General features: G+C 36.5%; 1 protein-coding gene and 1 long non-coding RNA gene across 12 annotated transcripts in view; both read right to left on the bottom strand.

Annotated features, from left to right (window-relative positions):
- The window catches only part of LOC140506274 (uncharacterized), a 55,386-nt gene extending 43,625 nt beyond the window's left edge, over positions 1 to 11,761 (bottom strand). Inside the window, exons 1-2 of the long non-coding RNA XR_011967841.1 lie at positions 1,451 to 11,761; positions 1,005 to 1,101 (exon numbers count right to left, since the gene is read on the bottom strand). This is a non-coding gene — a long non-coding RNA (uncharacterized lncRNA). The remainder of the gene's footprint in view (positions 1 to 1,004; positions 1,102 to 1,450) is intronic.
- NCKAP5 (NCK associated protein 5) overlaps positions 1 to 18,434 on the bottom strand; it is a 1,146,457-nt gene that overhangs the window by 629,659 nt on the left and 498,364 nt on the right. The gene's annotated exons all lie outside the window — the stretch shown is intronic.

Here is an 18,434-nt window from a genome sequence, read left to right as displayed (position 1 = left end):
CTAGTAAGTACATAAAAAGAAAAAGATGATTGTTTCTTTTGCCTCCCCCCCAGTAGAGGTGTCCACATATAACTGCCCCTCAGACAGAGACAATACTAGGCGAAATGATAAAAACAGATCTTCCATCCCTCTGCAATGGGGTGTATGTAATGATGAAAGGAACTGGAATCAGAAGATCTGAATTTACATCGAGGCCAAGAAGTGTAACAGCTCTTTGCCTTAATCTCAATTTCTCATGTGTAAAATGGGAGTTATAATGCTTATACTACCTATGCCCTGCTTCCTTGCCTTATTTCCCTTGTTGTATGAGAAAAGCACTTTGTAAATTCCAAAACAGTTTGGCCTCTGACTCAGGGTACCCCACAAGTAGGCCTACTCTTGTGCTAGCCCATATTCCTCCTCCTCTCCTGAAAGGACTCACAGGACATCACTACTAAGTATCAGTGACATTTAAAAGATTATGGAAAACAATTGGAGGAAGTGCAAGATTAGAGAAGGAAAAAGGTTGCCCTGATTTTCGTACAAGAGAAAAGAATAGATTATGAAAACTATAGATAGACCAGTGAGCTTGACTTCAATTTCTAGAAAATTCTAGGTTTTTAAACAAATGTGAACAACTGGAGAGGAAAATGGTGATTACAATGAGCTAGTATGACTTCAGCAAGAGCAGAGCCTGCCAGAGTAACTGAATTTCCTTTTTTGACAGGATTACTACACTTCCAGGTGGAGATGGGGAGAGAAAATCATGGCTATCATTTACCTAGACTTTAGAAAAAACTTTTGGAAAAGTATCTTACACTATTCTTGTGGAGAGCATACAGAAATGTGATTAGATGATAATACAATCTGCTGGATTCACACTTGGTTGGAAGTAGAGATTCAAAGAGTAGCTGTTAATGGGATTAGAATCATGATTTTTCCAAGTGGTAAACTGGGAGGGGCCAGGTTAAAGTTTGGGAGCTTTTGTCTGCTTGCTCCTCACCTTAGGGACCTAGCAAACTTACCTAGTACCATTTACAGCTGAGAGGAAGAGCTCCAGCTTGAGAGAGATGAGGCATGGGACAGGAACAAACCCACTGTGATAGACCCCTTCCTGTTGCCCTTTAGGGAAGGAAAGGTCCCACTGAGCATTCTCTTTAACATCCATTCCCTTCCCCCGGGTTTCCAGCCAAGACTTTGACTAGCCACTGTTTCTTTAGACTTTCTCAGCCCTAGGTACTGCAGTGAGTCCAAGATACGGCATGGGTCAAGGGACTCTCCTCCCTCTGCTGTTTTGCTTTTGGAACTACCCAAGGACCACCTGTACTGGGGTGCCATGTACTGACAATCAACACATAATCTACAGGTGGTGATGGCTATCAGGTGAATTCACAGTTCTTGGGAGTTTACCGCCCCCCCTCCCCAAACCTCCCATAAACTGAGGATCAGGAAGACTAAGTGATTTGCTTACATTCAGAAAGCAAATTTTACACAGTCCTCTTCTGTAAGACATCTTCCTGTCCAACTCAAACAGGCTTAAAAACTCATGCTGTCCTAATAGAAACATAGATAAGAATAGCCCCTCCTCTCCTTTTTACTCCCAGCTTTACAGTTTGAACACCCAGAAGTAACACAAATCAGAATAAGGATCTGTCAAGGAACAAATCCTAACACTATAATGGGCTGCCATTACAAAGCTAAGTCCCAGATTTAGTTTAAATCAGCTTTCAAGTAGAACACAGCACTGTCTTCCATTCTTTTGTCCAACAGAAATATAGGAGTGTGATGGCAATCAGGATCTTTTGCTGTTTTTGTTTTACTAAAAGTGCCTCTGATTGAATAATGCGATTAAAGAAGATCTTTCCCACCTATAGATGGGCCTGCCCATGGTGGGGAGTTTGATTAGGGAAGATTTCTAGGAACACCCATAGCTTTTGTTAATGAGGCACTGGTTCTCAAGGGTTCTGATGCTCTCTGACTCTAAAAAAGGTATAAATACCCTGAGGTGAGGTCTTACTTTGAGGTTTAGTTTTTGGCAAGAAGGTTTAATTGCCAGATGAGAACTCTGGGAAGTTGCTAAGGAGTCCTTCAGCTTTGAGAACCCAGATGTCATGCTTCCCTCTCTGGTAACTATGGTGATACAGTTGGGGTGCAATTGTCTGTTGAATTCAGGCAGAGGAAGCCATGTCTGTTGACTTTTTAATTCCCTGTATTTTCTTTGCATTTCAGGGTGCTGACTCCCCTGAAGTAGGTGAATGATCTCTGTGCTTGGTTAAAGTAGTGATACATGAGCTTGATTAAAGTGATTGTTAACCCAGCAAAAGTTGCCTTTTCTTTTATGAATGCAGATCTAAAAACATGTGATAGCAGGCCTACCTCTGTATGCTGGAGTGTTTACTAATACAAGGAGTCAACTTCAACACTGGTGCTTCAGTTTCAGGTCAAGTCAAGATGGTTTAGATGACTAACTTGTATACCTTTAAGTTCATCAACTTGACATACGACAGAATCAGGGATATAAGGGTAAATATTTAACAAGTGACTCTCCAAAAAAAAATGTTTACAAGATATACTTTTAAGTTTAATCTATCTTATTAACATTTCTCTCAACACTTTCTTAAGTCTAGCCAATCAACAAAATAATGAATTTTTAGCATTTGTAATTTCCAAGGTGCCAATGCTCACAATGAAAATTTAACAATAGTTTCAGTTGAGATCATTGAGCTGACTCTAGCAAATAGAGAGAAGGTGGGGAAAGGAGAAGAGAGGAGGAGATAGAAGAGGAAGAGAAAATGAAGAAGAGAGGTTAAAATTCTTGGAAGTGAAACAAAAGAACTACAAGGGTCTTAGGTTCCTTGGGTAACTTTCCATGTTCACTTTTGTTTGTGTTTTCCCTTTCCCCTAAGAAAGACATGTATCAGGCTGTTCTGTAAAACATCCGAAAGTCCTAATCATTGTGAACCCTGAAAGGTTTAGTGGCTAATAACCTTTAGGTCACAAGGTCAATAATACAAGCTGTCACAATGACAACATTTTTTGAACCTGTTCTCATTTCTCCCAACTATGCAGGAGGCTACAAGATGCTGAGAGTACTTGGCACACAGAACAAAACTTAAAGTCACTCCTTACAGTTTCTGACAAGAAGTGATAACAAACATGAATTTATTGTTTTCATAAGCATGGTGACTTAAGAATTGTGAATTTTAAACTCTTATTTCATTCTAACAACTATCCAGATTCCTTTTTGAAGCTATTATTTTGTTTTAGTAACTACACCATCTGAATCAGTGTCAATACCCATTAGGCTGGAAATACAAGCTAATAACTATTTGAAGAAATAAACTGTCTGAAATGCCAAACTTAAAATATAGTTTTACTGAAGAGCAACCTGAACACCAGCTTTTGGGCTGTTTCATTTAAAAAAAACTATAACGATAACCTGAAAAATTTCCAACAGGCCCAAATCATATTCATTATCACATGTAAATTCAAAAATACTTATTGATCTCTCTTCCTTTCCCCACAGGATGATTTCATAAAACTTACCACAGAATAAGAACATGGTTCAATTAATTTTTTTCATTCATATACAACTCTTCATGAACTCATTTAGGGTTTCATTGGCAGAGATGCTACAGTGATTTGCCATTTCCTTTTTCAGTTCATGTTTTTACAGAGGAAAAAAGAGACAAATAGGATTAAGTGACTTATCCAAGGTCACATAGCTAGTAATTGTTTGAGGTCAGATTTGAACTGAAGAAACTGAGTCTTTCTGACTTCAGGCCTGGGATTCTATCCATTGAGCCACCCCAGCTGCCTAGGAACATGATAGGTATCTTATTTGGGGGTTTCATGGATAAGAGGAAAATGACTTCCCCGACATTAAGTCAGGATGACTTACCTACAGTTTTACATAGAGAAAAGAGTTAGCATTGGGAAAATGATGCAGGTCTCCTTACCTTGAACATATGGTTCAGTCAATGAGGTACAGTGCTATTCCCTATATTATGCATAATAGATATGTGTTTATCTACATGCAACCTATATGCCTATATCTATATGCAACAACTTGGACTCAGTTATGTAATAGATAAGAGGGGCATTTCTATAAGATATCACATATGAGTCAGTACATGACACCCAAAAATGAATCCTTAATTTAAACACTAACAATGAATTAATACTTTCTGGAACGACATTGTGAGGGGCTTTAAATGACAAACAGAGGGGTTTGTATTTTAACCTGTTGGCCTTCTTTTGCCTCTAGGATAAAAGACAATTTTGTCTGTTTGGCATTTAAAGATCATCACAATCTGGCTCCAGTCTATCTTTCCTGATTACTATGCATTACTCCCTTTATATACAGTATATTTCATATACATATACATTCAAAACTGATCTATTTGTCTTTCTCTGTTTCTGAAAATCCACCTCCCATCTGGTTGCTTTTGCTCAGCTTTTTCCCTATCCTATGTCTTCTCTGCTTGCCTCAATTTCTTAACTTCCTTCCAAGCTGACCTCAAATTCATCTAAGTAAAATTCTTCCTGAAAGCTAATGCTGTGTAATGGCAACAAAGCAGGATCTTTTGCTGCTTTTGTTTTAGTATAAAGTGTCTCTGATTGAATCTTGCCTTTATCAACCAAGAGTCTTTACTAGGAGTATAGTATAGAAAGAAGAGTTTCTTTAACTAGAAACAGTATATGTATTTGTATTGTTAATTATTTTAATGTGATTGAAGATCTTCCCTACCCATTAATGGGCCTGGGAAGATTTGTAGGAAGGCCCACACCTTTTGTTAATGAGGCACTGGTTCCAAAGGGTTGTGATGCCCTCTGGCTCTAAAAACTGTATAAAGACTCTCAGGAGTGGGGTTTTACTTTGGAGGCTTACTGACTGGAAGTGTTTGGCCACACAAGACTCTGGGAAGCGGCTACAGAGCCCCCAGCTTTGAAAACCCAGATGCTAGTGCTTCCCTCTCTGGTAACTATGGTCAGACAGTTGGATCTGTAGGTTGATCTGTCAGACATTTGGAAGGATGTCTGTTGCCCTTTGATTTCTCTGATTTTTCTTCAGTGTGCTGACTTTTTCCCCTGAACTAAGTGAATAATACACGTGCTTGATTAAAGTGATTGTTGATCCCTTGAAAGTTGCCTTTCCTTTTAGAAAAGCAGATCAAAGAAACTGTGATAGCACCCTGCTGTGTATGCCAGGGTGCTTACCGATACAAGCTGCCCCAAACCCCCCCAAAATCCTGTATTTATTTTGCAATATACTTGTTTCCACCAACAGAATATTAATTCCTTAAGAGTGGGGATTTTGGTTTTCATTTTGGTTTTGCATCTCTAGTATCTAATATAGTGTCTGACACAGTGCAAGTGCTGAACCAACTGTTATTGGGTTATTAATACTGAGTAATCCATGCAAGAAGACATGTTCAGTATCATTTAAAATGGGTTGTTCAATCTTTTGTGTTTTTTTAAAGGAAGAAATAAAGAATATAAACTCTTTTAGACATCATGTACTTATTAAATTGTCTTATTAGGGAAAACACATGAATGGGGCTCAAAATAAACTGGTGAAGACATTTAATTACAACTCAGATATTGATTATTACTATGTAATTATTGGGTATAATGAAGCAAAAACACAGCAAGTCAATTAAACATACATAAAATTTCTGATTTAACTCTGAACCATTAAGAGTCATTTAAAGGCACCTGTGCCACACATCCCTGGGAGAAACAGATACATTCTCTCCTCTCTCCCCTGCCCATTATTTTTTCCCTCATGATACTAGTCACCTCCACTTAGGTTTACTTGGGGACTCAAGAACCAGGTAGTTGAGGTTAATCATTTATAGAGCATTAATTACATGGTGGGTGTTATAACTTGACAGACCTCCAAAGGAAATATCTTTTCCCCTCTATAGTCAAGAAGCAACATTTATTAAGTACCTACTGTCACTCTGTGTATGAAGTACAAAAGGAAGGGGAAACATGGTAATTATGTGATTGATTTAACCGTTATGAACAGCCAATATGTATAATACGAGCCCCAACTGAATTTTCAGCGGAGACCTCTATTTTTCTATCTGGCTGTCAACACTGACAAACCCATGCTGTGTAGACATGGCACAAGGTTATTCATACGCTATAAGATACAAATGTGCAGAATCTGCCAAAGAAAGGAAAGCACAATACAAATCACTAAAACATTTCTGGGCCATATGGAACATAATTAAATAATGTTTAAAAAAAAATAGAAGCTGACTGGTCCGGCCAAATGATTCTAAACAAAAACAAGTGTAAATAATCAGAAACATCAACACTATTGACAGAATCAGTTTTGTTTCATTTATAAGTTATAGTGAACTTTGAAAGAATACAATTGTCATAAATGGAAGGAAGCAAATTCAAAGTCATCAAAAGAAAATGTTGAAGTGTAACTGATATTAGGGTGAATATTAGGGAAAATAATCTAGCTAGATCATTCAAAATGACCCTAAATTAAGGTTTCAATATTACGTGCCTAAAAAAACAGTTTTTATAAAACCATAAAATAGACAAAGTAATTTATTGGGGATTCATTTTATATGCATATGCATGGCATTTTTTTTTTTAAAAGAACATTTCCTAATAAAATAGAATAAAGATAATCCCCATTATTTAGGACTCACAAGAAGAATTATTTTTTATGATCCTATGGGACTCAGTTCACAGACAACAGGAAAACTGGATATATTAACAGAGATTATGTCAAATGAGGTGCTGGAGAACAAATATGCATTGGATCCTCAGGGAATCTGCACACGAATAATCTGGCCCACACAAATTGGCTGGCCCTATTATAATGGGTTATAAACTCTACACCTCTAGGGAAGGAATGGATTTGATACTAATGGAAACAACCTTTGAGCGATCTCCCCAGTATGCCAATTGCCATTCTCAATGATGTTCCTGATTTAGGAAAACTGTGAAGGTACCAATGTGTTTGATGACATAAACTTTGATCCCTCTCAATACCTCCCCAGTCAGCACTGCAGTCAAATTCTTGAAGAATTATAAAAATTCTAGTCTTATTAGCATATAAGTCCAGATTTACAAGTAGGGAGATACTGAGTCACTTTAGTACCTTCAAAGGCCCTACGTGATGCAGTAGTAGATAATTCAGAGGGCCTGAAATCAGAAAGGCCTGGGTTCAAAGTCTTAGTTATTTACAAGCTGTGCTACCTTGGTCAAGTCACTTAATCTCCGCTTTAGTTTTCCTAATTGTAAAATGGGGATAACAATAATGCCTATCTCACATGGTTGTTATAGGGATCAAATAAGATAATATTTGTAAAGTGTTTAACACAGTGCTTCCCACAAAGAAAACACTTAACCAAATGCTTGTTACTGTCCTTCCTGAACATGCATGAGACAAATATCATCAACATGGACTTTACGTGGATATGGTAGTTCTTTTGTTTGGCTGAGAATAGCTGATTTTTAGTTGGAGAATATGAGTCCAAAAACTACATTTATCACTTACTATGTGTGTAACATTAAGTAAGCCATTATTCTCACCTGGGTCTTATTTTATTTGTCTGTAAAAAGAGGGGTTTAGATTAGATGAGCTTTAAGGTCTTTTACAGCCTTATATCTATGACCTTATGAATACAACAGATTTAAAAGACCAGAGTTCAAATCCTTCCATTGGCACTTAGTAATATGAGCTTTTAAATTCTATAATTCTAATCTACAGGACTTACTTATTAAGTCATCAAGGAACTATCACTTATATTTGTAGAAGGAGTTTCTACACCCAGAGTTCTTTTAAGTATTTTATTTTGAAATCATTTGTTTCCTATATCTATCTCTCTCTATAGATAGAGAGATAGAGATAGATAGATAGATTTGTTTCCATTATATTACTTGAAATAAGAGGATGAAACATTTTTGTTTTATGGTGATTACAAGAGAAGTGTATTCATTCTACACATATGGTAAATACAGTTTCTAAGCAAAAAAAAAAATAGGACAATTTGTTTCATTTCTGCAATCATTCAAGCTTTGCTATGAAAATATGTAACATGGTGCTTGAAGGCTTCATTAATAAGAAACAGCATAGACAAAGATCCCAACTACTATATGTCCCATGACACATACATACATACATACTATATACACACCCACATGACATATCAGATAATATATAGCATGTCTCTTTTGTGGGTGACAATGTTTGTGACACAATTTTTTAACCAGAGACATTTGGTTATTTGCCTATGGATCCATGGATTTAGAAGGAGAAAAAGGGACAGAATATTTGAAATGGGGCTGTTGCAAAAAAATCTAGGAGATACAGAAAATGTACCTATAGACTATCCAGAAACAGACTGTCCTTCAAAAACACTCAAACCTTAGACAAAAGGCAACTATAAAGGATCCTCCTCATTTATGGATAGCAAAAATGGCTATGTCCCTGGTAGCATACTTATTTTTATACCTGTTATATTTTCCCCATTCACCCCATTAAGGTATGAGCCCTCACATACATGAGGGAAGACCATCTCTTATGCATTTATCAGAAAAAGAACACATTACTAAGTAATTCATATTTATAGCAAGATGAGAAGAATCATCCAAGAACAACTTGATTTATTTATTTTCAGAGAACTGTCACCCCTTGAGTGTTAGAATGAAATGAACTGGAGTTAATATATCTTGGTTTCGCTAAAAATATGAGATAAAATCTACTGAAATTATGAAATTTTACTACCGAAATTAACTCAATGACCTATCTGGAAAGATTTTCACACAGGTAGAACATTTATTAAAAAGGCAAGAGTACCAGGCTCCTAAGTATCTGACCTAATCACAAGCATGCAGCAGGGATCAACGTTAAGTTGACGGCATTGTTTGACATCTTCATAACTAGCTGGAATTCCATCCACACACTACTTTAATGAACTCTGTTGGCTATTTCACTGAAAAATCTGGACATATTTCAAATATCAAAAATAATTCAGGATTATAGGGAGTGATATGGGTAAGAAATGATTATGAAAATGATAGGTTAATAACAAATGTGTATCTTCTTTCATGCATATAGTAATTTTAAAGTGACACACTATGTATGGGTACATTTTATTCTCATAACAGCCCTATGTTATACATGTCCTATTTCAATTTTGCAAATGATAAAGATGAGGTACAAAGAATCAAAATTACTTTGACCAGTTTCACATAACAAATTTTTGAGAAAGCTAGGAAAAAATATTTAGGCCATATGAATCTCTCCCTGCTCACATTATTTTGCACTTATTTATTCATGTAAAAGTTCCATTCATTAGTAGCATGCAAGCTCCTTGAAGGCAGGGCCTGTTTTTCATGTTGTCTTGTATATTTCCAGTTTATGGAATGAATGGATGATTTCTTAGTCAGTATTATTTCCATTATTTCCATTATTTCCATTATACCATGCTGCCCCTGTTACATTTAAAGTTATACTCAAATTTAGTAAGCAGTACTTTAGTATAATGGCCAAAATCTGAGGTTGATCTCCATGAGAGCTGTGAAAAATTACATTGTGTCTATGGTAGTTATCAATTGCCATGCTGAATTAAAATGTCACACACTGAATTTTAAGACTGACTAGCAATTGTCACCCAAACTTATAACTGTAAACTCATTTCCTTTCAGTTCCAAGAATGAACAGAAGTGCTCAATTTTTGGTTTTTTTTTTTTGGGGGGGGGGGGGTCTCAGGATCCTTTTATACTCTTAAAAATTACTGCAGACCACCCTCAAGAAATTGTATTCATATGGGCTATATCAATTGATTTTTATTATATTAGAAATTAAAATGTCTTAGTACTATTAGGAAAATAGTTTTGATATTGTGGACACCTAGAAAGGTTCTTAGGGATCCTCAGGGGTCTTCACATCACACTTTGAGTACCACTGCTGCTTTATGTGTTTCTTCTGACTCTATTACTTTCCAATTATTAAGCACACTGACTACCTACTCTCTCAGGAATCTAAGCACAGTAAACAAGGCATAGAAGGGAGGGAAAGTCCAAAACAATGATGTTATTGACTTATAATAATGAAAAACTGCCTTGTAGCAAAAGAAAAAAAAAACACCTGGAATATCATCTCCAGAAAGTCATCTGATAATATCTGTCACCTAACCCAACTCTCCTCACTCAAATCATTCTATCATTTCCATTTTGTTTGGCTTTGTAATATTTATAGAATTGTGATTTTAAACTGAAGCAATTTTATTTTGTTTCCTTTACAAACTCTGTTAAATAATCAATTTTGGTCTGTTACTTCCTCTATAAACCCTTTGTATGGTGCTCTGATTATAAGCTAATTTTGTTCAAGGACCATATTTTAGAGATCATACCACACAGAAGTGCCCAGCTGTACCTGGTATGCAATATATTTTCAATTCAATTTTAAAGATACTTATGAAATACCTATATATGAGGTATTATGTTGCTCTTTGGTTCAATTAAGTTGCTAATGTAGAAACTTGCTAAATGATGTTAAAGATAATAACTGTTTGCCCCATACAGTTTTCAAGTCCGCAAATTGGTCCTGGAAAACACTGAGTCACAAGGCATAAGGAGAGATATAATTAGTCTGAAGCATAGTGATAATTATTTCTTCAATACTTCAAAAGATCTGTGATTTTGTAAGTATGAACATTCACTCTACCCAAAGAGATAGTTCCATAGGTTGCTATGACCAAAAGATAAACAAACAAAGTCAATTACTGGCCAACCTCTTGGCACATAGCAAATACAAGAGTATAGTTATTGGAAAGGGGAATTTTGAGAGGAAATGAAAGAGTATTTCAACCTGAGAAAGAGATAGTTGCAGATATCCATTTCTGTCCTTCCTTCACCTTAGATGCAGGTATTATAAGACTAGCTATAGGATTTTTGTTAAAAGGCATGAGGAGGTTAAAATAACAGTGGCTCTAGAAGAACTCTCCAAGACTACTGAGATGCAGCTGGCCTTTTGGATCAAGGGGACCACTGAGTCTCTATATCATTAGTGGTGAAGGGCCTTTAGTTTGAGGCTTTTCTCTTACTCTGGAGGGGGCTAGAGTACTGGCAAGATGAAAGCAAGAGGTTATTGAATTGCTTAGGGTCAGTCTAGGGTTCTAGCCCTACTGGATAGAAGTATAGAAGTATCCAGGATACCTTTAGGATGTCTAGCCTAGTTTAATAGGATAGAAAAAAGAAAAAGATTTAGGATAGACACTTAATCCTGAAAACTGAGACCCAGATAGGTGAAATAAATTGTAAATTTTGCTGGAATTTTTTAAACGGTGCATACATACTAGTAGAATGGATGGGATATAAGAGAATGAGGCAGAACATGCTATGGTGGAGACTGTGATAAAGAAGAGAATATTTTCAATTAGATAGTCTTGATTATACAATTTTCATGGTAGAAATGCATTCAAGCATGTAGCCCATGCTGTTATTAACCCTAAGATATGAATTTCCCTGGAGAAACAAAACATATTCTTTAACTCTATGGTTATCCCTAGAAAATTCAAGTCTAATAACATATATTATTGTTACAGCATTGGAATTTGGGAAAATCTATAACCATTGAGTCAAAAGCATAATTTATGAAAATTTAGAAAAATAGGAACTACTTAATTGTTCAATGACTCAAAAAAGGAGAATTTAATTAAAGTGTTTGTCATTCATGGTTAAAATAGAAATATAATAATAGAATTATGTAGAGTTCAAGAAAAAATTCCAGAGGAAAAAAGAAATGGGATAAAAAGAAATAAGAATAAGACTTGAAAGGATAAAATTCTCTTCTAAATTAAAATAAACTGACTTTTGTGAAATATGGATGATATACTAGGCTTTAATATAAATTCAATCTTAGTTATATCATACATATATAAATGCATACACATACATATGTACATAGATATTGTGTGTATATACATACATATATATATACATATATGAGAAAAAAATTAGAAAAGAAAGAAAGAATTGGAAAAGAAATTAACAGCTTGATTTGAGGTACAAAATTTTGCCTAAGCAAAAAACTCCCTAAAAATTAGAATGAATCAAATAGAAAAAAATGATGCTATTAAACAATAAGAAATATTAAAACAAAGTTAAAATACTGAAAAAGAAGAAAATTTCAAGCATCTTATAAGGAAAAAACAATTCAGCGGACTACCTGAGAGTCATGTTCAAAAAGAAAAGAACTTTGTTATCATATGTCACCAAATATTTAAAGAAAATAGCCAACATCTCTCAGAACCAGAGGGCAAAAATGAAACTATAAAGAATCTACTTGTTACCTCCTGAAAGAAACCCCCAAATGAAAATTCTCAGGAATGTTCTAAGCAAACTCCAGAGGTTTTCCAAAGAAGGAAACATACCTTAAGCATCTGGAAAGAATTCAAGCACTGAAGATATAGATTCACATATGATTTAGTAGCCACTGCTATAAAGGAAAGCCTGATACTAAGTATTCTGGAAGGCACAGGATATAGGCTTATAATCAAGAATTATTTACCCAGTAACACTGAATATAATCCCAAAGAGGAAAAAAACAGATCTGTAATGAAATAGAGGACTTCTAAGCAATCCTGATGAAAAGATCAGAGCTGTACATAAGCCTTGAAGTACAGAGGAGTCAGCAGAAACCTAAAAAAGGTAAACGTGAATGAACAATCATAATAGATTAAACAAGAATAAACTACTTAATTTCTAATATGGGGAGATGATACACGTGGCCTCTCATCAAGGTTCTGAGGGAAAGATTATTTGGAGAGCTGGCAACAGTATGTTTTAATGATCTTAAAAGAAGAATGGGAAGAGAAGGGAATTAATCAATATTTATTAAAGGCTATTATGCATTGAATTCTCCTATTATGTACTGGGCAGTGTTCTAAGCACTTTACAATAAAGTATCTCTTTTGATCCTCAGAACAATCCTGAAAGATGAATATTATTACTCTTCCCATTTTACAGATGAACTGAGGCAAGCAGAGGTTAAGTGATTAGGCAATGGTCACACATCTAGTAAGTGTCTGAGGTCAAATTTGAACTCAGGTCTTCCTGATTCCAGGTCAGTCATCTTACCCAATATACCACTGAGCTTCTCAAATACTATTGTTCTGTAAGAAATTATGAAGGGGGCCATTTTTAAAAGAATCTTGAGAAGATTTAGACGATCTGATACAGAGTGAAGTGGACAGAATTAGAACAATTTGTCCTACAATAGCATAATGACAATTTTGAAAGACTTTAGAATTGTGATAAACATCATGACCAACCAGTATCCCAGGTAATCTTTGATGACATGTGCTATCCATTGCCTTGTAAGAGAGATGAATCATGGAGACATTTTGGGGGAGGAGGCAGAATGATACCTTTTTAATGCATAAGATTGTTTTGTTTGACTGTGGAGGCTTAGAGTAAGGGCTTTTTCTTTTTCTTTCTTTCTCAATTAGGAATGGGATGGCAGGGAGAGGATATAAAATTTTACTGATTTAAAAAATAAAAATTTAATCAAAAACTGGTAAGCAAAAACAAAAGCAAAAAAAAAAAATAGACGCCGCATGGACATAGGCATTGTTGGGAAATCCTGCTTTTCATTACCAAATTCCTATAAATATTTTCTCCATAAGCAGCTCTTGTCCATTATTATCCAACATTTCCCAATCCCTTATGATCTGGCTTCTGACTTGACCTATCTACCAAAGCAGATTTACCTGCTGTTACCAAATATGTCTTTACTGACAGATCCTTTTTCATGATAACCCTTACCATAGGCAGCTTAGAAGAGGTTATTCTGATGCCTGTCTGGATGCTTCATTTAGCCATTCAAGCTTAGCTCAGACACCATTACCTACAGTAAGCTTTTCTTTATGCTAAAGTGCAATCTAATCCATCAAGAAGGCCCTTCTCAAACAGCTAATATATGTACAGGACTGTGCTGAACAATGTGGGATACAAAGAGAAGTTACTTTGTATTTATTTGTATCTAACTTGTCTCTCACAAAGCACTGTAAGTTCCTCAACCAATGAGACAGCTTTTTTTCTTTTTAAATTTCTATCTCCAAGCCGCTACCATCATGCCATCTACATCATAGGCATTTGATAAAAGTTTACTGAACTGAATTGAATTTAACCATCAGTGACTCAGAAACAGTTCAATGATGACAACTTCAGTTTAATGTCCTAATGAAGAAACCTGAATAGGAGGACAGTCCTAATCTATCCTTCAGGAACCCCATTCCACCCCCTAGATTGATAGAGGATGACCTAGTCCTCCTTAAACTAGGTCATGATTTTTCACAAATGTGGAAGGAGTAATCTCAACATGTGCCATTTCTGCTGGAGGCAACATTCAGTTCCCCTTTAAATATGTGGTTTTTTATCTTGCAGTTCCTCATTTATAAGCACTTTTTTGTTGTTTCTATCTTTTGGTTGTTCTGAATGTGAAGGGCAAGGGTAAGGATACTAGAAAGGATGGGAAGATCATTTTACAGCCACGAAATGAAACTGGGAAATTTCAATCAAGGAAAGAATCAAACCTTCAATATCTGAGTTTTTTCTTCTCTTTTCCAACTAGGTTTTTTCTAAAATGTGTTTTTACTGATATTTGTTTATATCATTTATTTTTTGATCTATCCTCTCCCATTTAGACCTCCCTTCTAACACTGAAAAAAAAGTTATTGGAAAACAATAGACACAATAGCCAAATCTGATAGTATATGTGACATTCTACACCTATATTCCTTCACCTCTTTTGTGAGTTGAAAGGTATGTCTCATCATCTGCTTCCCAGGATTGAGACTATTATAATTAATCAGAATTCACCAGCTTTTACTGACACAACATTAACTTTCATGGACACTATTCAGCACAGAAAGTCTCTCTTCCTCTAAGGGTCACCGCAGAGGGAAGGCTAAGAGCATAGTACATGCTGCCCATATGGTGGAACCTAGAGTAGGGTATCTTGGAAACCAGGGCATACTCCTGAGTCTAGCAGAAATATTTGCATCACTGCCTAACCACTATAGTTCCTATGTGGTTTGCCAAGAAATCTTCTTTCCAGAAAATTATTGTCCTAGAGGAGGAGGAAGAGAAGGAGGAGAAGTAAAAGAGGAAGAGAAGGACAAGAAAGAGTTACAAGAAGATGATGATGATGATGATGATGATGATGATGATGATGATGAAAAAGGAGGAGGAGATGAAGATGTTGATGAAGGAGATGATAATGAAGATGAAGGAAGAGGAAGAGAAAATGAAGAAGGAGGAGATGATGAAGAAGAAGTAAAAGTAGAAGAAAGAGGAGGAGGAGGAGGAGGAGAAGAAGATGATGATGATGATGATGTAAAAAGAGAAGGACAAAGAGGAGGAGAAGAATGAGGAGGAAGAGGAGAAGGAAGAGAAAGAGAAGAAGAATGAGGAGGAAGAAGAGAAGAAAGAGAAGAATGAGAAGGAAGAGGAGGAGGAAGAGAAAGAAGAAGAATGAGGAGGAGGAAGAGAAAGAGAAGAAGAATGAGGAGGAAGAGGAGAAGATTAAGAAATAATAATAACAGATATCTTTATATAGCACTTACTCTGAGCCTGGACACTGTGCTAAGCAATTTACAATTAGTATCTCATTTGATCCTTACAACAACCTTGGGAGGTAGGCGCTGTTATTTACAGTTGAGGAAACTTAGAAACACAGAGGTTAAGTGAATGTTCAAGGTTGCACAGCTAGTATGTGTCTGAGGCTGAATTTGAACTAAATCGAAGCCCAGTGATCTGTTTATTGGGTGACCTACCCACCTCTTAGAAGAAGGGAGATTGTTGGAGAGACTCTCTCACCATCCTCTGATCACTTCTGAAAACTCCACATTAGATCTGACAGCTCAAGTATATTTTCATTGACTTGACACTAGTCCTTACTCTTAAACTTAGCATTAAATGAAAACAAACTGGTTAGCAAATATGAAGTCCCCAAGTAAAGCTGAATGACTTAAGTAAACTTCAGCTAAGCAAAAAAGACAACAAAGAAAAACTACAGCTCTAAAATTCCCACGTTGTCTAATAGTATGAAGCAGTAGAAAGGTCCCTCCATATCTCCATAGTCTCCCACAATAACAGACCATGCCCTTATGTTTAGTTTTACAGCTTATCTATAATCTAGCAATGTACGTAGCTATCTCTCATGATGTAAATCACTTTCTCTGAAATACTGCCTTTCTTTAAAATTCCTTTAATAAACTTTTCAAAATGATAAACAAGGGTATTAGCATTCCACCTCTTTCTCTCCAACCCTCATTTATGAACCAGAATTTATAATCATCAGCTGGTATTCTGCAAACCATTTGCAAAATATAGCCAAGAGTGGTATTCACAGCTGTGGGAGTCAAGGAAAGAGCAGAAACGCATGCATGCTGAAGAACAAAACAGAAGACAAGCAAAGCTATGGGAAGGCCTTCTGGAGATTCTTTTTCTAAGGAGGAAGCATCTACCCTTTTACAAGATTCTGTCAAGTAAGAGAGATGTCCTATTTTTGATGTAATGGAGAAAAATTGTCCTCACCATGTCTTTCTTCACAGACAGTGTATTCTCTCATTTTTTAAGCTATGAAGTACTGAAAATTGCAACATTTTTCAAATGCTATGTATCCTGCTTTGCAAATTCCACAAGAAGGCCTTGTGACAGATACACCATAGCCTACTCATTTTGTTTCATTTGCCAGGGCTCAAGGCATCTTCAATATAATGTTTTATTCCATGTTAGTGCCACTGATGGATCCAAAAGCCCAGATTTCTCTACTGTAAACTGGGGCAGGGAATCTTAACCTAATGCAATAATTTATAAATATGGGAAAGCTTTCAGGATCATCTTTGGTTTTCTATGGATATCATCTCTGCCCATGATGTCTTCCTTATAATGTGCCTTTTACATGCCTGTCCAGTAACTTACTCCCAGCTGCATTCCTCAAAATATCTCATAATCTGCTTCAGAAAGTTATATTCTTTGTTATAATACCTTTGTGGTGACTCAAAATCCCAACCCTCCCCCCTTTTCTTTTTGGTTAAATAGGAATGATCACAGAATAAGCTGTGTTTTCTGGATTCTCTTTTACATTTTTTTTAAAGAAGAAAGCAAGATATCCTGGCTGATGCAGGTGTTACACATGGGGTTAAAATGTTTACCAGCATGATTTTCCAAGTTCTTTCTCAAAGCAGAAAGAACTTGGCAGGTTAATTTACATGACTGACAGACAGTATGTAAGTTGAGCGAGGGGAGAAGATTCACAACACCACTTCTTCGTACCAGTTCTAAAAAGTCTGTACATGAAGTTTTCCAAAAGTAGCAATGGTTCTTAAACTGCTATAGATTGGGGGAGGAGTGCTTTCATCATTATAGCTTAGACATGAATCCCACTTCAAAAGATAAGGAGGGGAAGAGAGCAGACACAAAAATTAAGAGAGAAAGAACATCAGGGCTTAGCATTTTCATCAAGTATCTTCTTACAAGAACTGTGGGGGGTATGGGGAAAGACAGAAAAAAAGAAGTTACTAACTAGAGTAAAAGAATGGGGGAGAGGGGCAGAGGACTGAAAATAGTAGATTTTCTGCAATGACTTTATTTCTGGAAAACAGTTTCCAGAAAGGTTGAAAAAATCTTTCTGGGTCAGTAGAGGGTAGTTTCAGGAACCAGGCAATCAGAAACACAGAAGTCAAATTACAAGGGGAACAGAAAGAATGGGTGGGGGGAAAGGAAAGGAGTGGGGTGAGGAAAAGCCACATTTATCTGACTCAACAGAAGCAGTTATGATCAAGAGTAGGAAAGGAAGCTCAGGGTCTGCAGACTGTCACTGAGAGAGAAACCAGCCAGATAACAAACGAAGGCACTGGGTTTAATGTGAGAGATTAGAATATTCTAATCGGTCCCTTCTCTTCTGGAAAAGGAATGGGGAAGGAATAAAGCTGAGGGGGCAGGAGGTGGGAAGGCTAGTGGGCTACCACTAAGGTCACTATCACTTCTCAGCAGGGAAGCCAGTGCACAGACTGCTCCTGGTTCTCCCTCTCTCTCTCAAAAAAAAAAAAAAGAAAGAAAGAAAAGAAAAGAAAATGATCATATTTCTGGGCCATCAATCAGCATTAAGCTGCTTAGGGGTGCAGAGCAATTTGGTACATGCAGTTGCCAGTAGCAACAGGGCACACACTCATTACAGGGTGGGTAGTAGGGGTGTAAGAGAGGAAGGCCTGGAGAGGGGGGTGGCAGAGAGTACAGCCCAGGAAGTGACAGATCAATGGGAAAATGAGGGTGCAGGAGGTGTGTATTAGGAGGAATGGATTAGATGCAGCAGGCCCTTCAGCATCTGGGAAGGGAGTTTCCAGATCCTTTACTCCACAGTGCTCTCTGGTCCCACCTCAACCAGTCAGTCAAATCTCCCTACTTTC

The sequence above is a fragment of the Notamacropus eugenii genome, chromosome 5 (assembly GCF_028372415.1).
Source record: "Notamacropus eugenii isolate mMacEug1 chromosome 5, mMacEug1.pri_v2, whole genome shotgun sequence".
Classification (NCBI taxonomy): Eukaryota; Metazoa; Chordata; class Mammalia; order Diprotodontia; family Macropodidae; genus Notamacropus; species Notamacropus eugenii.
This window is presented reverse-complemented; position numbering and strand designations above follow the sequence as displayed.